The sequence below is a fragment of the Bemisia tabaci genome, chromosome 4 (genome assembly GCF_918797505.1).
Source record: "Bemisia tabaci chromosome 4, PGI_BMITA_v3".
In the NCBI taxonomy this organism is placed as follows: domain Eukaryota; kingdom Metazoa; phylum Arthropoda; class Insecta; order Hemiptera; family Aleyrodidae; genus Bemisia; species Bemisia tabaci.
In genome coordinates, this window is record NC_092796.1 from 60,591,871 (window position 1) to 60,612,658 (window position 20,788).

General features: G+C 41.9%; 1 protein-coding gene and 1 long non-coding RNA gene across 3 annotated transcripts in view; one reads left to right on the top strand and one right to left on the bottom strand.

Annotated features, from left to right (window-relative positions):
• The window catches only part of LOC109031774 (uncharacterized), a 92,294-nt gene extending 71,962 nt beyond the window's left edge, over positions 1-20,332 (bottom strand). Inside the window, exons 1-2 of one of the 2 annotated variants that reach the window (XM_019043521.2) lie at positions 19,610-20,332; positions 5,390-5,434 (exon numbers count right to left, since the gene is read on the bottom strand). The gene's annotated coding sequence lies outside the window, so the exon portion shown is untranslated. Of the gene's footprint in view, positions 1-5,389; positions 5,435-13,925; positions 15,093-19,609 lie in introns of those variants that run through there. The other variant, XM_019043519.2, reaches the window with a different exon arrangement.
• LOC140224548 (uncharacterized) overlaps positions 1-20,788 on the top strand; it is a 318,986-nt gene that overhangs the window by 32,056 nt on the left and 266,142 nt on the right. The window lies entirely within an intron of this gene.

The window sequence follows — 20,788 nt, forward strand, 5'->3', positions numbered from 1 at the left end:
TGAACAGTTAAGAATTGAAGGAAATACATAACAAAATGACCTAATCTGCTCAAATACATGTATTTGAATGAGCAGTGCCGCCTGACGACGTCTAAAGTAGATACATTTTCTCACTTTTCAATTTATTTACAGACAATTTTCCATTACTTACAGAAAGAAATTTAACATAATAAAGCGAACTCAGCTCATCAGGCACTCTCAGGTGAAGCCATTTTTACGTGCGAGTTCTCAATTGACTTTAAATGCTATTTGACGAGTTTCAACAAAATTGACAGATCACAAATATAATTGTTTCCCAAACTAAGGAACGTAACTTCACTTCATCGATGTGAAATTTTCCCTTCCAAATTGTATGGTTCCCAAAACCTTTTGGACATTTCTCACTGAAAGCTGCACTGATTTTTGTGTGTGATTACGTGCAAAGATGGGAAGAATTTTGGACAGAAATTGCACAGTTACATCCCTTAAAAAATTGAGATATTTAAGTTAGTCCTGCAGTCTTGTACGTAATGGAGTCACCTTCCTTCGTATGGGAAATTTTACACTTTTTAATAGGTGTTGCGGAATTAGATAAGGAGGAAAGACAAAAATATGGAAAACTGAACCAATGCTACACATTTTGGCACAATTGCACACTGTTCATATTAACTAGGATGCAACAAATAAAGTGAAAATGGAGACATAAGTACCACACAGTGATATCATTAATTCCTTTGAATACGTTTAATTTAAGAGTGGAATGTGCCCCTGATGAGAGTCAAATGATTTGACGATTCTTTCAAACACTTGTACGATATTTGGGGGGAAAAAACTCGAGGATATCCTCAGTTTTCATATCGACGGTATTTGTCATGTTTCTGAGTGAAATTCATAACCTTCTAAAATACTCAAAGAATTTTAACTTGCAGAGCCAAAAGCAACTCTAAAAAATCTTTCATTAAAATGAACATAGCACCGAGATAGCTTTCGCTTTAGGACATCAGAGGAGATAACAGGGACATGAAAAACAATGTGTTTTCTTAGGAAAATACACGCAAACACATGAGTACTAAACGATAATTTGGTTAATCAAGATCAGTAAACTCTCAAAAGAACGAGAGAGAGGAGATAACAGCTTTTCAATTCTGCAATGCGGAGGAAAAACGCCGTGTGAGCGATTAAAAGTTGCCAAATTCCCTCCGATAGAATATTTTAGTTTTGAGGAAAATTATGCATTTTTTCCCTCGAAATCTTCAGATATTTTGAATTGAATCGTTGAGAGAACTGTCTAAAAAGTTGAAGAAAAATATGCTGAATTATTCGAAGAAATCAGCTTTTGATCGAGACAATATGGCCGCGTCTTGAGGCTCACATGGCGGTTTTTCTGGGCAGGGAAGGATTGTGCAGAGCGCAGAGGCAAAAAGTTATCCAGTGAGTAAACGCGGGTTACTGTGAAAACAAACAAGGTCAACGCTCCTAATAGCAACGAGACCATGCTCCCCAATAATAAGGGCACTGACCTATACCTAGGTCCAAGTGACTCTGAGCCGACGCACAGTGGATCGAGCCAATCAGAGAGGTCGCACATGAAATTTTTACTTAAACTGCAAATGTTTACGTTGATTTTGTCACATTTTAAACTTTAAGGGGTGTTCCTAGAAGAGAGTGTCACTAGGAAACTAATGGAACCACTTTTAAAACCTCCAGGCCTTGAATGCACAAAGTTATGAGCTTTGAAACTTTTCAAATTCTGCCCGACCTCCCCCATTTACTGGATCTATTGGACGGAGTTAAACAGGAAGGAACCAAGCCACATCGGGATCGAACCGAGAAAAAGAGGTTTAAAGTTTAGCTCCTGCATAAGACTCAATGTAAAAGATAAACTTCAAGTTCAATTTCTGCAAAATTTGCTCCAACAAAAACTTTGAATTTTCGGCGATAGATAGTAGAGCAGTGGTTGAACTCAATTTTTCCCAAAATGTGGGTTGGTTCCTTTTTGCTTAACTCAGTCCTATTGTGCGACGCCGACGACGACGTTACACCGCGGTGCGGCACTGCGCCAGGCGCCAGGGCGGCATGCAGCGCCCAAAAGGGGCGGCGGGGCGGAGGGGCCGAAAACTACGCCCATCACCCAATTCACCCATCCGTGCAAGTCGGTTTCTCTTCTACGAAATTCTTTTCTCTCTTTTCCTATTCAGCGCGGCCGCGGCCGGGCTCGGCGCACGTCACGATCTCTTCGGAGAAGCGACAACGTGAACGCAGAGACAATGTATCGCCGAGAAGACTTCGCACTTGTATCTTCCCTCCGCCCGCGCTCAGGAATTTCTCCAGGTCAACGCTCACCTTCGCCAAACCATGATCGGCCAAACCGTTGATTCGCCAACAGTTCGACTTTGATTCACTCGCTTAAAACTGCTCCACCAAACGACTATACTGTCATGCTAAGGAAAAACGCCGTGTGAACCTTCAGGCGTTGCCAAATTTCCTCCAATAAAAACCGAATTTACCTACTGAGAAAATGGTGAATATTTGTTTCCAAAATTTTCACACAATTTGTTTACGCAATTTATTCCAAAACATCTGAAAGTTTCTCGGAAAAATATGTATAAATTTCGTCAAAAGTACATGTTTTATCGAGGGAAATTTCGCAACTCTCGAATGTTCATACGTGGTTTTTCCTTAGCACGGCAGTATACTGCTGTGCTAACGAAGAACGCCGTATAAACATTCCAGAACTGCCAGATTTCCCTTGATAAAACATGTATTTTTGACGATATTTATGCACATTTTTCTTTTAAATTTTCAGATATTTTAGATTAAATTGCGTACAAAATAGTCCGAAAATTTTGGGAGATAACATCCACAATTTTTCCGGTAACTTCGGTTTTTGTCGAAGGAAACTTTGCAACGTCTGAAATCTTGCACTGCTTTCTTCCTTAGGATGGTAGTATAGGTGCTTATTCGGCTAAGAAATTCGAGACTCGAGGAGATGCTGATAAAATGGGGGTTTGGATATGTACAGTTCTTAAAAATTGTGTATTAATGAAATAACAACTTAAGGTACACTTACATTATATTCTGTGAAAAGTTCACCACGAAAATTCAATTTTGAGCTTTAAAAATTAAGATTTAACTCTCCTCTTGCCATGAGGCTTCATACAACTGTAAAACTGTAGACACTCATTTCGTGACACAGCAAAAATTGCATTTGTGCACCTAGTTGTTCAGTGTAATCAGTATTGTCTAGTGTAAATTAGTTTTAAGAGTCTATTAGGACTCGTCCACACGCGCAATTCCCGAACTTTCGCGGAATAAGTTATGGCTAATTGTAAGCTGTGACTTATCCCGTCTGTGCACATAAAAGGGGCGATAAACGATGAGCAGCTGAAAGTTCCGCGAACAGTTGTTCATGTGGCCGAGCCTTTAGGATTAATCACCAAAAACCACCGACCTAGCCGTTTAACATTCCTCGAATTCGATCGATGGGTCATAACAATACGTATATTGCCCCTACGTATAAAATAGTGGGTATTGACTTAAGTCGGTATGAGATGTAAGTACGTTGAGTTACCTATTTTAAAAGGAGCAGCTGGCAAAAGAAAATGTGAAAAAACTTGGCTAAATTGTTTGATCCCACAATTAAGAAGGAAGTCCTGCAAAGTCCATTGGGTAGTAACCATATGCGCGGGTAGAAAATCAAAGGCAATTGGTCAGTAAGGACGATACTCGCTGGGTAGTACCGCCGTGCTAAGAAAAAACGCCGTATGAACGTTCGAGAGAAGCCAAATTTCCTCCAATAAAATATTTATTTTTGAAGAGAGTTATGAATAACACTGGCCGAGTAACACTATTTTCCCTCCATTTAAAGCCACGATAAATATCGATCACCGGGAATCAATTGAATGTATTTCGGCTAAAAGGAACTATGTCGCATGTACACCCTATGCACGTAGTTCCTTTTAGGATAAATACGTCCAATTGCCTCACGTATGCGTTGTGTTGTGTGTGTGTGTGTGTGTGTGTAAATGAAAGAAATGCAGTGTTGCCAACTTGCACGAATCACCAATGCCGCTCATCCAGTGATGACAACACAAGGGCTTCGTCGTTCCCCTTCGAAAGAACGTAACTTCGTTTCAATACTGCCAAATTTCTCCTCGCAAGTTGCATATAAACAAGGGTAATTTCGGGCATTTCTGACTGAAAATTTCACAGATTATTCCTCGGATTTCATGCAAAAATCAGACGAATTTTGATCAAAACTCGCAAAGTGCATTTTAGTAAAATAAATCAATTGTTTTAATCAATTAGGCAACCTTGGAATGCACGTAAGTACGTTCCTTCGTCGGAGAGACTACGGTTGGAGCAACCTTAAGGTAAACTCGAGTTCAGTTTCCTGAGGCTTCAGAGAGAAAGACTTGAAAAAATCCTTATTTCTATGTATTGTTGGATTTCTTCGTTGCCGTCTTGGAGGAAAGGAATCTTGAGGCACGGATGCTAGAATGAATGGAGAGGGATTTTTGTCCAACTTTATAATACAAAAGGCCTCTGACTGATCTCGGACGCTCTCGAATCTCCAACGAAAGAAAAGAGAACGATGAATTCCAAAAATTATACCCCGCTGGCAAAATTTCTTCATTTTCAAATGAAGAAATTCACAAGTACTCCCGGGAAACCTGTCCAAATCTTGCCGCGAGTTAAGTAAGTACAAGAATTCGATTGCATAACAAACTTCAGTAACTTTCAACAATTCTCAAGAATTGGCGGTTTTTCAAGAAATTTTCCCACGAAAATAACGGCAACCCATTTTCTTTTCCGGGTACGAAAGCCAGTTTCCACCGGAGAGAAAATTATTTTCCTTCAATTCCTGGGCTCACAATCTCTCAAACTACGATGGAGAGCTATAAAGGGCCAAAACCTGTGGTATTCGTTTCTAGAGAAGTGAAGAAATTATTTCCAGGCCTTTAGCCGTTTAATAGAAAACTATGGGTGTCTTTTGAGACGAGATGCAGAATGACGGCAAAAATACGTCCTCCTTTCACTTCACCATGATTGGACTACATTTTGAAACTAGGAACTACAATTTCAGGTTGAGTTTAAAAACGACGTATGTATTCTTAGTTTCTCCATAGACGTATGCGTTTTTACGGATGAGCTAGAAAAAGTGGTTCCTAATTGCAAAATGTAGTCCCATTGGATTCGGTACGATCGCACAAGGGGTGCAAAAACTTCTCGACGACGCAACCAATTGAAATATGGGAGCGCTATGAACTTTCTGCGGGGGGTGCAAAAAGTTTCTCGGCCTACGCAGTTTCGAGCAACCAGGGATTCGGCTTACGCACATGGCATTACGCGTCCGCAGTAATTTAGAGCAGGGGGAGCAAACTAAAAAAAGTAAAAAAGTATAACTCACGGTTGCTAGCAGACGGGTGACATCGATGAATATGATTAACAAGCGCTGAAACAAAAATCGAGAGAAAAATTAGGAGGGCACCAAAAACGTTATAAGGAGAAGAGCAAAGCTATGTCAAGGCTGGAAGACCCAACAACTTATGAAAGACAAATCATCAGTCAATCTAAACTTGTTGGGCCGAAAGATTCGACGGTCTACACAAGTTGTTCGTCGAAAACTTCCGTGTCATACAAAGAATAAAAGGACGGACATAACAAATAAATCTCCAAATGACCATACTACTTTCATTTGGACGGGTTATAGTAAAAAAAAGTTTTCAAAATATCTGAACATTTTGAAACTCACAAAACTGAAAAGCACAACATTTGAAATGGTGTCCCTTAGCATGGGAAGGGCCTTGGGTTGCCCGGATAAGGTGCGGAGCGAAGAGTCACGCTGAGTCAAAGAGAGATTACTGCGCAGTCAAATATTACGACTGATTGTAGCTACTCTCCGAATCCAATGCGCAAATTAAACCTGTCTGACGTGTGCTGTAAATAATCGAAGCTTGCGTTGCCATTGGAGCCACGTGATTCGAACGGACAGAGAATCAGAAAACACTTCGATAGCTGAAGTAAAAAATCCGATTTCCACGTTGACTTCACTTTAAGGACTATTGCTTTAGCTTTCTTAGGCAAGAACACTAAGCCCTACAGTTAGACTCGACATGTTCGGTGCACTGTCTACACTAGTTAAACCATATTCACACAATTTTGAGGACACATTCTGATGAGTTTTCTTCGAAAAAAAAAAAAAAATAGACACATAATAAAACGTGGCGATGAATGTACACTGTTTCCAAAAATATCCATCGATTTATCGTGACGATTGTTAAAAAAAAAAACATCGCTAAATGAGTGTTTTTTCTCACGAAAGAACGTAACTGCAAATCAATGCCAAATTTCCCAAGAATGCACTTTCACCAGGAGAATCTTGGGCTTTCCTGCCTGAAAATTTCACTGATTTTTCTTCTGATCTTATACACAAGTCCAAAAAATTTCTTACTAAATCTGCACAGGTGCAGTCTTGTAAAAAATCAAATTGTTTGAGTCAATCTTGGAGCCTCGGAATGGATTGCGCAGAGTGAACGGCATACGGACCTCAACGACTGGGGCGAGAGGTTTGACCCAGCTCATCTACTAATCTACATAATAACATACCGATTCGATCAACTCACGACAGCTACCCTAAGACAATCTCAATTATTAACGTATCGAAATTTCATTAACATTCAATAAAAGCGCGTCGGCCCTTCTTGTATCATACGACGGGTGAGCAGCAGTCAAAAGAGAAGACCTCCGGAGTTGTCGGTGTCACGCTCAACAGAAGTCTGAGTAATTATCGCCGATAATTACACGTCCGAGAAGAAAATGAGGCTGAACCCCTGAATCGACGCCGTCTAAATCGTTCTCCGAGCTTGGAACTCAACTTAGTGAAGTTCACCTCTAGGTATCTGATTTCCTCTCCTCCTTCCGTCGAAATTTCAAAAACCGATTTTTCACCTCTAATCGACAAAGCTGCCGTGCTAAATACCAAAAACCGATTTTTCACCTCTAATCGACAAAGCTGCCGTGCTAAATACCTGGACCCAATGGACTTGAGGTCCAAGTCCACAAGATTTACAGAGCCTCACAAAAGCGCCGAAAAGTGTAACTAGGATTACGCGTTATTATTCACGACTCTCTTTCCGTTTTTATCATAAGCTAAGGAAAAATTCGTAACCAGATTGCAACGTTCAGAAACTCGGCCCGTGTAAAATTTTAATAAAAAGGAAAATAGGAAGGTACCGAATTATCGCCTTGAAAATCTCTATGAAAATACTTTAAATTATTACAGAAAATTCGCACAAAAATTTAAGAAAAATAAAGTTATGCTTTTACAAAAACAAAATAATTGAAAATACATAAAACATGTGCGGATGTGTGCAGTGTTACAATCGCGGATGTATAAACGTATATTCGCAAGCAGCCATCGATCTTGAACTTCATTATGGGAAGGCGCTACGAGATAACTATTCGACCACGGGTGTAAGCATATTGCCGCCCGCTGGATTGAAGGCGCGTCACATTGTGACGATGACTCGACCACGCTACCATAACTGGCGCATCGCTAAGAGCGCTGCTACACTAGGATTTCGCAAGGGATTGACATCCTAGGATCGTTGTCTTTGTGGAGAGCCCCCGAATATTTGTTTCTGCCTCTGCGTCGCGATTGGTGCTTCAACTTTAAAAATTGTGGCGTGGAAGCCTCCCACAGTTCCCCCTCCCTCCCAAAAGAAGAAGAAAAAGTGTCTCACATACTTGAGAAAAGGGTATCAATTGTGAAAGCACTCGTTGCCGTGGGTCGCGAATAATGTGAAAAGCACAGAAGGTTATCGACCCCTGGTGTTGCGTATCCAACTCGAGCAGAAAAGCCGAACAAACGGAGCCCACTCACACAGTCAAGTGGCCCAACGGATGATTTTGCCGAGTGGATTCGATTCGATTAATTTTCTGGTTTTCAAACCGGAAATCGACTTGTGCCAACGAGGTCAAGAGGGCGTGACTTCAGAGAAGATGCCGTTTCACCAATCAATGATCTCTTTTCGCACTCCAAGAGCATCTACTTTAATCAAACTTGTCTAGACGACACTCGCGCCATTGCGAAAAGAGGGAGAAAGAAACAAATACTCCGAGGGACTTATCAAAACTGTTGATAAAATCGATAGTAAGATATTCCTCTATTCGTACATGAACATGAAGAATGCCTGTTGATAACGAGAAAAAAGGGCTTATTATTATTTTTAAGCAGGTCGAAAGGAGGGCAAAAGTGAATAATCGCGAGACGATCTGGACATTTTCGCTCAAAGAGCATTTACAAAAATCCATGGTTGAAAAGTGATTTTAACATGAAAAGACAGACACTTCCTCTTCACATAGGGCTTTCACCAATAAAAGGGCAATAACTTCAAGCGCTGAAACGCATCAGTGAGGGTAACAAACCAATTGCGAACTACTCAAGAAGAAGGAACTAAGAGCATTAGAACAACAGAGTCGCGATTTTCGATTTCAACCCGAAATAGATCGAACTCAATAACCATGCACGATTCCCAGATCGAACGAAAGAGAAAAGAGGCATGTATTCGCGACTAACCTTACCTCACCTCGTGATAACTATGAGGGGAAACGTAAGTAACTACACTCCCACGTTGCAAAATTACCCCTTGCGAATCACGTTTCAGCTACGGAACTGCCAGGCATTTCTAATTGGAAATTGTTGCGATATTTTCTCTCATCACAGACAAAAATCAACAATTTTTGGACGGCAACGGCGCGTTCATGTTCTGGTAAGAAAATTAATTTCTAAGTCGATTTTGAAACTCTGAAATGAGGTTACGTTCCTCCGTTTCGGAAACGATGATAAGCGCAAGAGTACACGCAATCTAAGACCGACTCCCGACTGAATTCTGATAAATAAATTTGAGACAAGGCATAGGAGCTTCGAATTGTAAAACAGGTAGATAGAAAACAGGTCAGCCCCGGAAAAGAGACAGAAAAAAAGGCGGAGGAATGCGCGGAGTCGGGAGGGGGGACATTAATGAAGTAATCGCTTTAGGTCTACAATGTAGCTCGTAACAACTCCGTCAGACAAATTAAACAATGGGCAAGGACTTGGTCCCAGAAGTAGCTCAGAGCAGTGTGAATATTAAATTGGACAAATGTTACACGCATTTAAATAGGACCTTAAAACGGATGCATATTGAGGAGATGATAATGAGCCACGAAATTGAATGGGTGATAGCCAGCCCCGGCCTCTCCCCTCTGCCGCCGTCTTGCGCAAAAGAGCAGTAAGCACATTCTGGGATGAGCCACGAGACAAATTCAAGCATGGGCTAACCGTGGCTCATACGGCTCTCTTCCCTAACAAGACAGTGGCAGTCTGTTCCCTCTACACCTTCGTCTTGAGCCAAACAGCGCGACGCGACGAGGAGATCCGTCGTGCGCAAGAAAAAACCGTAAGAACCTTCAGACGTTTCCAAATTCCCTGTGACGAAATGCAGATTTTCCGAGAAACTTAAGTACATTTTACTTCCATCTTCACGGTGCGTTTTGTTCGCAATTTCATCGATAGAGTCTGAAAATGTACGGGGGAAATATTCATGTCCACCCTTCAAAATACGCAGCTTAACGGGGGAAGACTTGGCAACGTTTGAATGTTCATACGGGGTTTATCCTCAGCACGGCAGAAATGCAACTTCATGGGTTGCCTCATATTTTCGGGTTGCTCGCTGAATAGCAGGCTCGATTTTCGAACCGTTATCGAACGACTTCAAACGATAAGCCCCTATCGTTGCAATGCGATAAATCGATCAAGGTCGTTCGCTGACGATTCGACAATCGAACCGCAGGTGGCCACAGCTCCTTTTAGGGTGGTTGGATTAGAACTTGATAGGTGCCAAAAAAATAGTGACACAGAGAAGAAAAAACCGGTCCAATGGAATTGCATAGTTTTCGCAACCATAATGGACCCTATCCATATTACGTCACAGGGAAGAGATTTTTTCCCCCCTTAAATGATCGGCGGTACCACCGCTCATCAAACCGCGATCTTCAACTGATCGATCGGTGCTGACGTCATGACAGACAGAACCACCGCCATACGGTAGATTAAGCCATGAAACATGACATATACTACGACGGCAATTCTTGATGTTTATTCCGTCATACTGAGGAGCTCAGCCCCTTGACCGCTTCGCGGCCTTTGAATTTCTTTACTTGAAAGTTACAATTCCGAAATTCCATCGCTTCCGGGTGTTTCAGACCGCCAGAACCCTGTCCACCCTTCCACAATAAGGTTGGAGCACAGTGTCGCGAAGCAACTTCTTCAAGCCGAACTTCTCCATCTTGCACTGGGAAAAAAAGTCGCTTGGATCTAGAGGCCAGACTCTTAAAATCATTGACAGGAAAAAATACTCTTGATTCAATCAGATTTTGGCTTGAATCAAAAGGAAATCCGCTCAAATCGAGAAGCATGGCTCTTCGATTCAAAGGAAAAATCCGATTGAATCTAGAGTATTTTTTCTTGTCAATGTTATTAAGAGTCTGGACTCAAGATCCAAGCGACTTTTTTCTCCAGTGTGACGGGTCGAAGCGACAAGCAGCGCAAATCTCATCGAGGAGCGGTGGGAGGCATCGGAGCTTAACAATGTTGCCAAATTAAGCTGGAAATTCAGCACATCACATATCCCCATTTAACGTAGGTTATAGCACCAATCGGGCAACCTTGGAGCTTTGGACGTTGCCACAACTCGAGGTGTAGCGTAGGGAGGAAACGGAGTAAATCAGACTGAGAATGGAGGCGCAGCCGCGGATTTCCCGTGGGCGTAGCGTGGCATGAGACAACACCACCGCAACAACAACAGGGATCCGTTCTTGTGAACCATCGGTGGAGCAGACTCTCATCAAACCAACGGCACCACGTGACGCCGACGCGTCAAGTAGGGCACGCACACACGCACACCACCACACACACGCACACCACCACACACGCAAGGTTTACTCCCGCATAACGACGCCCGCGCCCGCCATGCGTCCTCGGTCGCTGCGAAGTCACTGGACGGATTTATGCTAAAAGGAACTATGTGCATAGGGTTCGGCGTGAGACATAGTTCCTTTTGGCATAAATACGTTCATGTGTTCGTCCCTCTATCCGTAAGCAATCGGCCAATAAAAATTCATCGGAAAGAAATCAATAGTTGAACTACATTTTGCACCAGAAAACTACTATTTCTGTCTTGTTTCAGAAACAACGTACGTTTCATAAATTTCCTTTCGCCGACGAGCGCATTTATGGATGAACCAGAGGCAGTAGCTCCTTGTTTCGAAATGTAGTCCACTCGGATGCATTGGAACTACATTTTGAAATTCGTAACTTCAATATCTGGTTCAATATGGAGACAACGTTTGTACCGTTGGTTTTCCTAAGTGCATTAGTGGTTTTACGGATGAGCCAGAAATTGTAGTTCCTGATTGTAAAATGAAGTCGATGTAGTAATTTAGGGAGCTTCTCTGCCTCTGTAGAGAGGGGAATAAGCTCGGCATGTATATTTTCTGGGGTTCTGTTGTTAACACACATCATCCCTGGTCATGAAATTACTGTGGGGGGGGGGGGGGGGGGGGGGGGGTTGTACCGGTGGTGTAAAATTAATCAAACACGCGAAGGAGCGGGGTTCTCCGACGACCGAAAGAGTCGTGAGTGCTGCCGCTGTATTTTCTAAGCTGCCATCTCTGGAATCGACGAATCTACAAACCGGGTTCATTACAGACTCATCTCTCCTCTACCGAATGACCTTCGTTGATAAAGCCCAAACCGTCATGTCAATGCTCTCGCTAGATTAAGGTCGCTCGATAAGCAGTTGATGGAGGCTCAAAATCGAACCGATATCTCCTTGGGACCGAGGGAACAGCTCATCATCAAGGTCAAGAGTTACAACGGAGAACAGGCGATAAGAGCTCCGGTGCAAACTAGGGAATGTAGAAGAGGATTGAGGATTCCTAGATCCTTACTGCACTGCGGTGCCTAATGAAGCCTGAAACCAGTTTTTTGAAACGACCATGAGATCAACCACAGTTCAATGGCTGTATATACCGTGCAATCCCAGTCAACCTTCTCCAATAGATCGTTGTTTCCCCTTCAGAATATCTATTATATCGAAAAACCTTACGAATGATCACGTCACGTTTACATCAGTGCACTAAAAAAAGCGGCGACTGCAACAAGGAATGTACCAAAATAACATACCATTCTTGGCGTACAGAAAGTCAAGCAGAAAATTAATTAGTCTTTTAAGGTGCGCAAAAAAGTAAGTATGGAAAGCTGTACATTCTATACGTAGAAAAAACTCCTATTGAACGTAATAGTCTTAGTGCGATGGTGCAAATCTTGTGAGACGGCACGATCACTACTGAGACAAACCAGGTGCATTCGCCAAAATAGATTTTACGCTCGACGAAAACACTAGTTGCACCCGTATTGCGAAAGTCGTAAGCGCATCTCAGATTTCGCCCACAGAATTGAGAGTATGCAACCCGGCTCACCGCGGAGTTAAAATAGATGCATGTTGGGTTTGAACCCAACTTCGTACATCCTTCAATTGTTTTACGCTCCGCGATTCATGCAAATGCTGTGTTCATCTTTAGAAAGGCTCCTCAGTTGTTATACAACACGTTATTTTGTTTGTAGCGCTATTTCTCTGTTAACTGATGAGCCTAGATGAATTTAATACTCTCGGATGATTCCAATTCCAAAGGGGGTGATGGAAACAGTAAAAAATGAATTTTAAACTGAAACTCGTATGGAATTAATTTCTTTATGGGGAGAAAGACTTGGATAATAGTTACTCTCCTTCAGTCAGATACGTCAGGATGGATACATAAAATGAAATCTTAGTTTCTCATCGATAAATTTGATCCAACTGTTCAATCCTCTACTCATATTCATGCCCTTCAAATTATTCGCAGACTTGGATTTCATCAAACTTTCTTCGCAATGGATTCTTCACAATGACAAAAGTCTCCGAGGGTTTTCGACGTCGATAATTTTCACTTCCAAATTGCATACCCGCACAAAATGAAGGAGAACGTGACTCTTTTCGGCTGACTCAGAGACTTTAACGCGAAGTAGAAAAGTTGGACAGGGCGAAACACGTGGTAGATGCACACCTGTCTTGACTTCCAAGGAGGTAAAATTGCATATCCGTAAAATGAAGGAAAGCATCGTGTTCAATTTTATCCCTGTAATTTAACTATTCAGCTCTTCAAACCCAACCTTCAATTTATGTAACCGAACTACGCAGATTGAAAGAACTGATGAAATGAGTTCTACTTCATGAACCGAACGTTCGGTAACACGGATCAAAAATTCAGTTGCATTCAAAAAATGAACGCTCAACGCACTGAGTAGGATAAATAATGAGACAGGGGTGTTGATGTTTTTCAAAAATAAGTGGAAACGCGCTGATAAGATATTACACAACTGGTGCAAAAGCATAGAATTTGGGATAAAATTACCGCGTTGATGTGGGATTTTGGAGAAAATTCAACTGCTAATAGTTCAGAAGCTTTTAGTTGTTAAAAGACTTGTTAAGAATGCATTATTTCGTGAGAACTTTCGTAGAATTAATGCGACCGTGTTAATTTTGAGAAAATTAAGGCGACCGCGCTATCTATAAGTACGTCCTGATGCGTAGAACTAAAAAACCTGAAACTTTCTACCCCTGATAAAATCTCCATTAAATTGATCAGAATTAGGACAAAACCAGTGGATTGAAATTAAGAAAAAAAAAAAGATTTGAGAGAAAAACTCGGAAGAAAATGGGAGCCACGTTCAGTTTATCAGTGACTTGAACTAAATTATGACTGCACACGAGTAAAATTTCCGACCTAAACGAACAAATTTTATTACAACAAAAACACGAAAAACCGAAAATGAGAAAAAGAAGTAATTAGAAAACACCGACCTGGGGTTCAAGGAACTGCAGCTGGTGAGAGTGTGCAATGAAGCGAAAATGACCCCGAACACCACGTGGCCATTTCAGTGCCCCACAGAAGTTCAGAAAAGGTATCCCTGAGCTGGAATTTGCAAACTTAAGTCACGCAAGTCTGTTCCACAGAACGTTCATTTAAAAGAAACGCTCAATAGTATGAGTGTATCAGAACTTACAACCGGTTTCAAATAAGTTAGGCCAAAGTTTAAGGGAAACGTGTTCACTTGCTATCACTCATCCGAAAAATCTGAGCATCGAGCGGAAGTAGGGGTGATCCATTCCACGAGTAGGAAAGTCGGAGCGGATAAAAGATAAAACACGAGCGTAGAAACTTCCGAAATTCGCGAAATATTAAACACTGAAGAGAACCGCACACGTTATCGATATTCCCGTGGTAAACTGGGCCGATACCGATGATATCACACTTCTTGAAATGCGATCGAATAAAAATTGCAAGTCTCCTCGAAGTGATGCGATAATAAAACAGCACACATATGATTCGATTAAACACGATGAACAACGAAACGCAATAGGCACAGCAAACTTCCTCTCTGAAATTGATGAGACGGCTGGATCGGAGGTGACCATGACTGCAAGTGTCCAAGTGCGGGCTGAGGACGAGTGGACCGCGACCACGTGAAACCTCGCGGCGAGGAACGGAAACGAACTGAGGCGGCCGTCCGCGGCAGCGGCGAGGTTCGGCGACTCGAACGGGGGCATCGGAAAGTGCAGCGCTCTGACGGCCGGACGGGAAATTAAGCGCGGAATGCGGTTTTCAATTTTAACCCGCAACTCTCTCTGTAAGGAAAGGAATTCATGCCGGGTTGCCACCAGAAAAGGCTCGGGGGAATAAAAGATGGTTCCGTCGGGATAGCTTCGCTCCGGCTCGCCGCGCCGATGACTAGCTTGTGAGTCAGACGAAACTTATTTTTTCTCGGAATAAAGGTATGCGCCGGCCACGGGTATTTTCGGCTGGCTAGCGCTGGACATTCGCCGAAGTCCGTGACTCACTTGGTCAAGACAGGATACGCGTTTTCCTTGTTTGAAATTGCGAGGAAAGTTGCACGGTAAATTATTAGTGCACTGTGATCAGTGCTTAATTCACGGGCTTAGGGGCAAGGCGCATAAATGCAGTTTTTTTTTTTTTTTTTTTTTTTTTTTTTTTTAAAAAAAAAATTGATGTTAATGGTTTCAACTAGAACTGGTCTTAAAATATGTATTGTGAAAAACTCACAGCTAAAATCCAATTTTAAGCATAAAAGGGAGTTAGAGAGCTTTCCGTCTGCCATGAGGCTCCATTTAAGTTAAAAACTTTAAACATGCATCTCTTGAAAAGAACAAACTTCACTCATGCGGCTTGTCCTCCGAGCTCCTTAATTTAACGTGGAAAAACTCTACGGGCTTCCGACACAGGAGTGGAAAATTCTACGTAAACCTGACGAAAGGAGAGGGAGGCAAATCTAAGTTGTGGGGTTTTTACCTTATTAAATCCACGTGCTTAAGGCTACCGAATGAATAAACCCATGAAATCCGATTGATGGCTTCTAATTGAATAATTATCCATAATGACTTGAGGGAAGTGGGCAACGGGTCCCTGCTCGCTCTTGAGAGGTTCGTAAATAAAAATAGAGGTGGGTTCATTGAGTTCTTACCAGTCCTACACGAAAGTATAGGAATTTAGTTTTGGGGACTAAAGGACAGCTCAGCTATTTGATTTTTATTTACTACCTAAATTGCTATGGATGTCAAATTATCTATTGAGAAAAAAATAGGTTCTTATAATATTAGGTACTCGAACTGATCAAACGATCAAAATTTTTAACCAGCCTGGTAAGGGAAAAGTGAGAGATTTAGAAGTGGTTCAGAAGGAGAAACGTTCACCAATTCAAGAAGTTGAGTGAAATTCAGTAAGTAGTTGCAGATGAGTAGATTTTACACGGATTGAAGCTGTAAATGAAGTAGGGCTTATCGACGGTGAAACTACCACATCACACGTGATCTGGTGGCCTCACGTGTGATCCGGTGGTCTCACGTGTGATGTGTGATCGGTTTGCGACATCGCATTCTTCCGGTCATACTTTATTTTGAAAATGGAAAACTACTCAACGTCAATTCTTGAAAACTGTCGTGATTTTTCTTCTCTTTGCGAAGAAAACTCTGTAAAAACTTCAAGGATTGTTATTGATTTGTTCTCCTTCAAAAAAATAAAACAGCAGCGGGGATTTTCAAACAACGCAAACGAGATACGTGCTCCCGTAATTTCACCGTCGAAACGTTGTTTTTAACCGAGGAACTGCAAAACATTAACATTGGGGAATTGTTACGAATATGTTAAGGCAGGAGGACAGGAAAATATATTTTTCCACTATTTTAAAAAATCTGGATATTGGATCTCACCGCCACACCGAGTCGTGACAGCGTGTGGCTGCGAGCACAACGCGAGCTACAACGACCGGAGCGCCTTCAGTTTGACGCACGCAACACGGACGTCCGGAGAGCACGTATAGTTGCATCAAGGCGTTATCACTGATAATACTGTCCTTTACTCGGATATGAACACAGAGGGGTTACGGAAAAAGGCCGTCTAGACACTCGAGCGTTGCCAAATTTTCTTGGATTCAATATGAATTTCCTGGACAACTATATGAGCCCTCAATATTTACATTTACAAACAATTTTCTACACAATTTAATAAAATGATTATGATAATTTCACCGAAACATATTCCTATCTTTCCTCAAACGTAATGTACTGTCAGCGCCTTTAGATCAATTTGTTGCTAATTTTCAGTGAGATATTGTTTCAGTGTGAGATTGATTGAAATTATGTTTTTTGTCGTCTTTCGCTGTAAACTCTACGGACTTTACAGTCCGTTTCCCATGCTTCAAATTTCGGAATATGCAGAGGTATGACAATATACCACTCCCAATTTTATCTCTGTGTAAACAATTTTGATATTGCAATCACATTTTTGTCTCTATAGGAAATATGGACTTCGACGTTAATATTTAGGTATCCGAGGTATTGCATGTGGCATCCCCTCCAGTTAGGAACTGTTTTTGCATTAAAATACGAAAGGAAGGAGAAAATTTCAATGCGGCTGCTGAGTAAATCGGATGGACGAAATTCGAGGGCGTGTCCTATGAATTTTTGCGTTTCGGAAGTCAAAATCGTTTATTGCTACTTTCTATGGCTCATGAGGTGGTGGTAATAGATCAACGTCATGCACCCACAAGGGAGAACCAAATTTAAACAAATACAGTAAAAAACGAAACCTTTTCAAGATAAACCACGTGGCTTTTAATCCGAACTAAACGATTATTCTCAATGACAATTAAACCCGTACTTACTAAATGCTCTCCCTGTCGTTTTACGTGCTTAATAGTTGGAATATCTCGTTCTTTCAAGACAGAATACTCATAAAAAAGTTCGCGCTCCAGTATTGTAAAATCTGTCACGTTGTGCAGAATTGTAAAATCGCGCGACCGTCTCTCGAATTCGACAAAAATTTGACGCCCGAAGACCAAAAAATATTTCCCTAAAATCAGACGTAAAACTCAATGAGGACAGAGAGATAATGGGTGAAATAAAGCCAGTCTCGTTACAACTTCTAAAATGAAAATTTTCAATTGAAGTAATATTAGTTTCTACACGTTATACCGAGGAATCTTTGAAATTTTTTGTTTGAAAAAAAAGCGAAAAAACAAGGAGAGCGAGAAAGTAAAAATTACCGGAAGAAACCGCGTGGAATTGCAAAAAATTGTTCGGGCGATTCTAACTGACTCCATGAAGTCACAAACAGAACGAATGGAGGCAATACTGCAGGGGCCGAATTCCAGAGCTCACCTTTCAGGAGGTAGAATTGGCGCCTGGGAGAGGTAGAATCTGATCCGGTGCGATAAAAAACAAGAGAGAAGCTGCGAATAAGCAAAGATCTGAGAAAAATTCCGCATACGTGGGGTAACTGCATACGAAGGGATTCCGAGAAAGGACAAGAGCAAGGGGGATACTCAGGGTACTTTGAGAGGGTCGCCGGCGCCCACCAACCTTCAGAAGTGGTCCTGGACTTCTTGGAAGTTGGAACGATCCAGAATCCAGCCCTCGGGACAAATCGATCGGCGAATCCAGGGACTCACCTTCATCCTGTTACAAAAGACGACGTTTCCCTCGCGAAAGAACGTAACTGAATTTCAATGTTGCCAAATTCACCCTCACAAATTGCAATTTTAACCGGAGAATCTTGGGCATATCTAATTCAAAATTTCACTTATTTTTCTTCTAATCTCATGTGAAAATCGAGCAAATTTTGAACAAAAATTCGGCTTGCGTATTCGCTTAATAAAATAAATTGCGTGGGTCAAGTTGGCAACTTTGGAATGGAGTTACGTTCCTTTATCCGAGAAACGACGAAGAGAGGGGAAAGACTGCATATTATTTCGCGAACGCGCAGCTGCTTTAGGCGACCACGTGGCCACTTAAAAATGGAGATAAGTGGGATAGGGACCATCACACCTACATGAGACTGACTACATTGAAACGACGCATGCAAAACAAGATGATCTTGTAATACCTGCGATTTCAGCATGAAATCGGCAAAAATAGGGGAAAAAGAGAGGGGTGCTATCCATTATAGGAACACTACGATGAGTAGCTAGGTATGTAGTTAGTTTGGTGTGTTGTGGAAGGGTTGCGGAGAACCAAAATTCTGAACCGGTTCAGACATAGCCTAGTGATATCGGAAGAGGTTCACAAGAAATTTAGGAACCCATTTGTTTATATTGGACGGAAAAAAAATCGTTGATTTGTGTGACATTAAAAGGAAAATAGGTTATAATAATTATGACCAATTGGACGGGACGAATGGGGAGTTGTCACGTCAATGAGTGGTTTACTTTTCTAAGCAGCGTTTAAGTCTCCAAGCTTTCCTCTGTGATCAATTTGAGGATTTCGGTTGGCTACTGTGACTACGCGAGTTTGCGAGGACTACAGGATGGAGAATGTGCAGATGAATTGATAATTGTGGCGTAGAAAATCAGAGAATATCCCGGTGAGATTAGAGATGGCTCTCGGTGAAATTTTATGTTACATTTGGCTGCAATCTCTGGGGCTCATACGTGAAAAGGACACGTAGGTTACGTAGTTCACTTGATTGCAAGCAGGGCGTCGCTTAAATGGAGCAACTCAGTGCCCGGTGAAGGATGTGCGACAGAGAACAAATAACAGAACGCCGAACGCCACAAAGTGAGCAGAGAAGTGAAGGAAGAGCCTGGAATAATTCTGGCCAGACAATAGGATAGGTGGCACCACGTTGAAGATAAAATGGCGTACTAGAAATTCTAACTTTCATTTATTTCTAATACACTGAGAAGAACCTAGGTACCTAAAATGCGCCGACAGAAGATAAACCGTCGTTGATTGATAGACGCAAAAAGCTAAAATTAAAACCTGGCAACCGATCATTTTTGTCAAAATAAAATAACTCATATTTCAATCCTCTTTCGAATTGAACTGGAGAAATCGACCCTAAAAATCTACTGATGAAGGTGTTTGGGAAAAATAAAAATAAAAGTTAGGGGAAAATTCTGAAAAGCTAAGACAGCGAGCTATAGACTAAGTACTTATGGCAACACTCAAATCATAAAATGGTGGAAACTTACTTGAAATTCACTGAATTGTTCAGATTCCACGGGCAGAGGTGACACCGAGGAGACATTTTCCACACAATCGAGGAGACTTAAAATCCGAGTTAGGTCACACAACCGATGAGAACGAATTGTTAATTATCCAAAAGACAACCATGTAAAATGATTTGGGCAGAATCATTCCCGAATAATCCAGGGATGTGTGCAACAATTATCACTGACATTTAAAAAAACAGAAAATTCATGAGAGGCGTAGAACAAGGAGCAGAACACACACGGAAGAAATTGGTCGCTGGTTGGAGGCCGGAAGTCACCGCATTGAAACACAGTCTAGTCACTTGGAACTTGCGAACTTAATCCAAAATCTAAGATGCTGAGAAGTGTTGAGAACACAGGGAGAGGTAACCGGATTCCCGGAGGAACAGAACGCACGCACGTGCATCTCACCACTTGCTGTCGCTGTGAATGCCGCCGCGGAATCGGCCTGTGCACGGATATGAAACTTCTGACGCTCTTCTGCCCCACTACGCGACCGCCAAGCCGGATTCTCAATTCATTCACAACCAGCCAACTCGCCACCGTGGAGGGGAGCTTCCACCGTCACCATCCACAGAGGGGAATATTCAACAACTCGCCAGGTCTCGTCCTCGTCTGCCTCTGTGTGAGTGTCTGCGCCGTGTCTTTGAGTTGGTGTTAGCACTCTTAGGCAACTCGGAAATTTTACAATGTATCAACATTATCTTTCCCTCCATCAAAAAATTAATCGAAGCAGCACTATTTTCAGTTTAAAATTCATTCCGTCATTTCCCATTACCACCTTTGGAATCCCTGGTGAAAAATGGCAGTAGAATCTGTGTTCCAAAATACCATAGACCCACAGCCGGCTGTAAGATTTCCAATAGCTTCTACAGCCGGCTACACAATTTCTTATAGCCTTTTATAGCCGATGGCGATTAAGCAACAGCCACGCGACAAAGTGTATGCTAAACGTTACTAATTACGGATGCTAGGACTTTGTGAGTTTTTGGAATACTGCTCTCTTTTTGGGCCGTAGTATCTTGATTTATTATGCGAGGAAAGCTCCGTACTTTTGATAGAGACCTGCCATTACTAATATATTAGAGCGCCTTCAGTTTCGTATGATACTGTGCAATACCTCTGGTGTGAAATAGTTGCTTCAAGCGCCGTGGCACG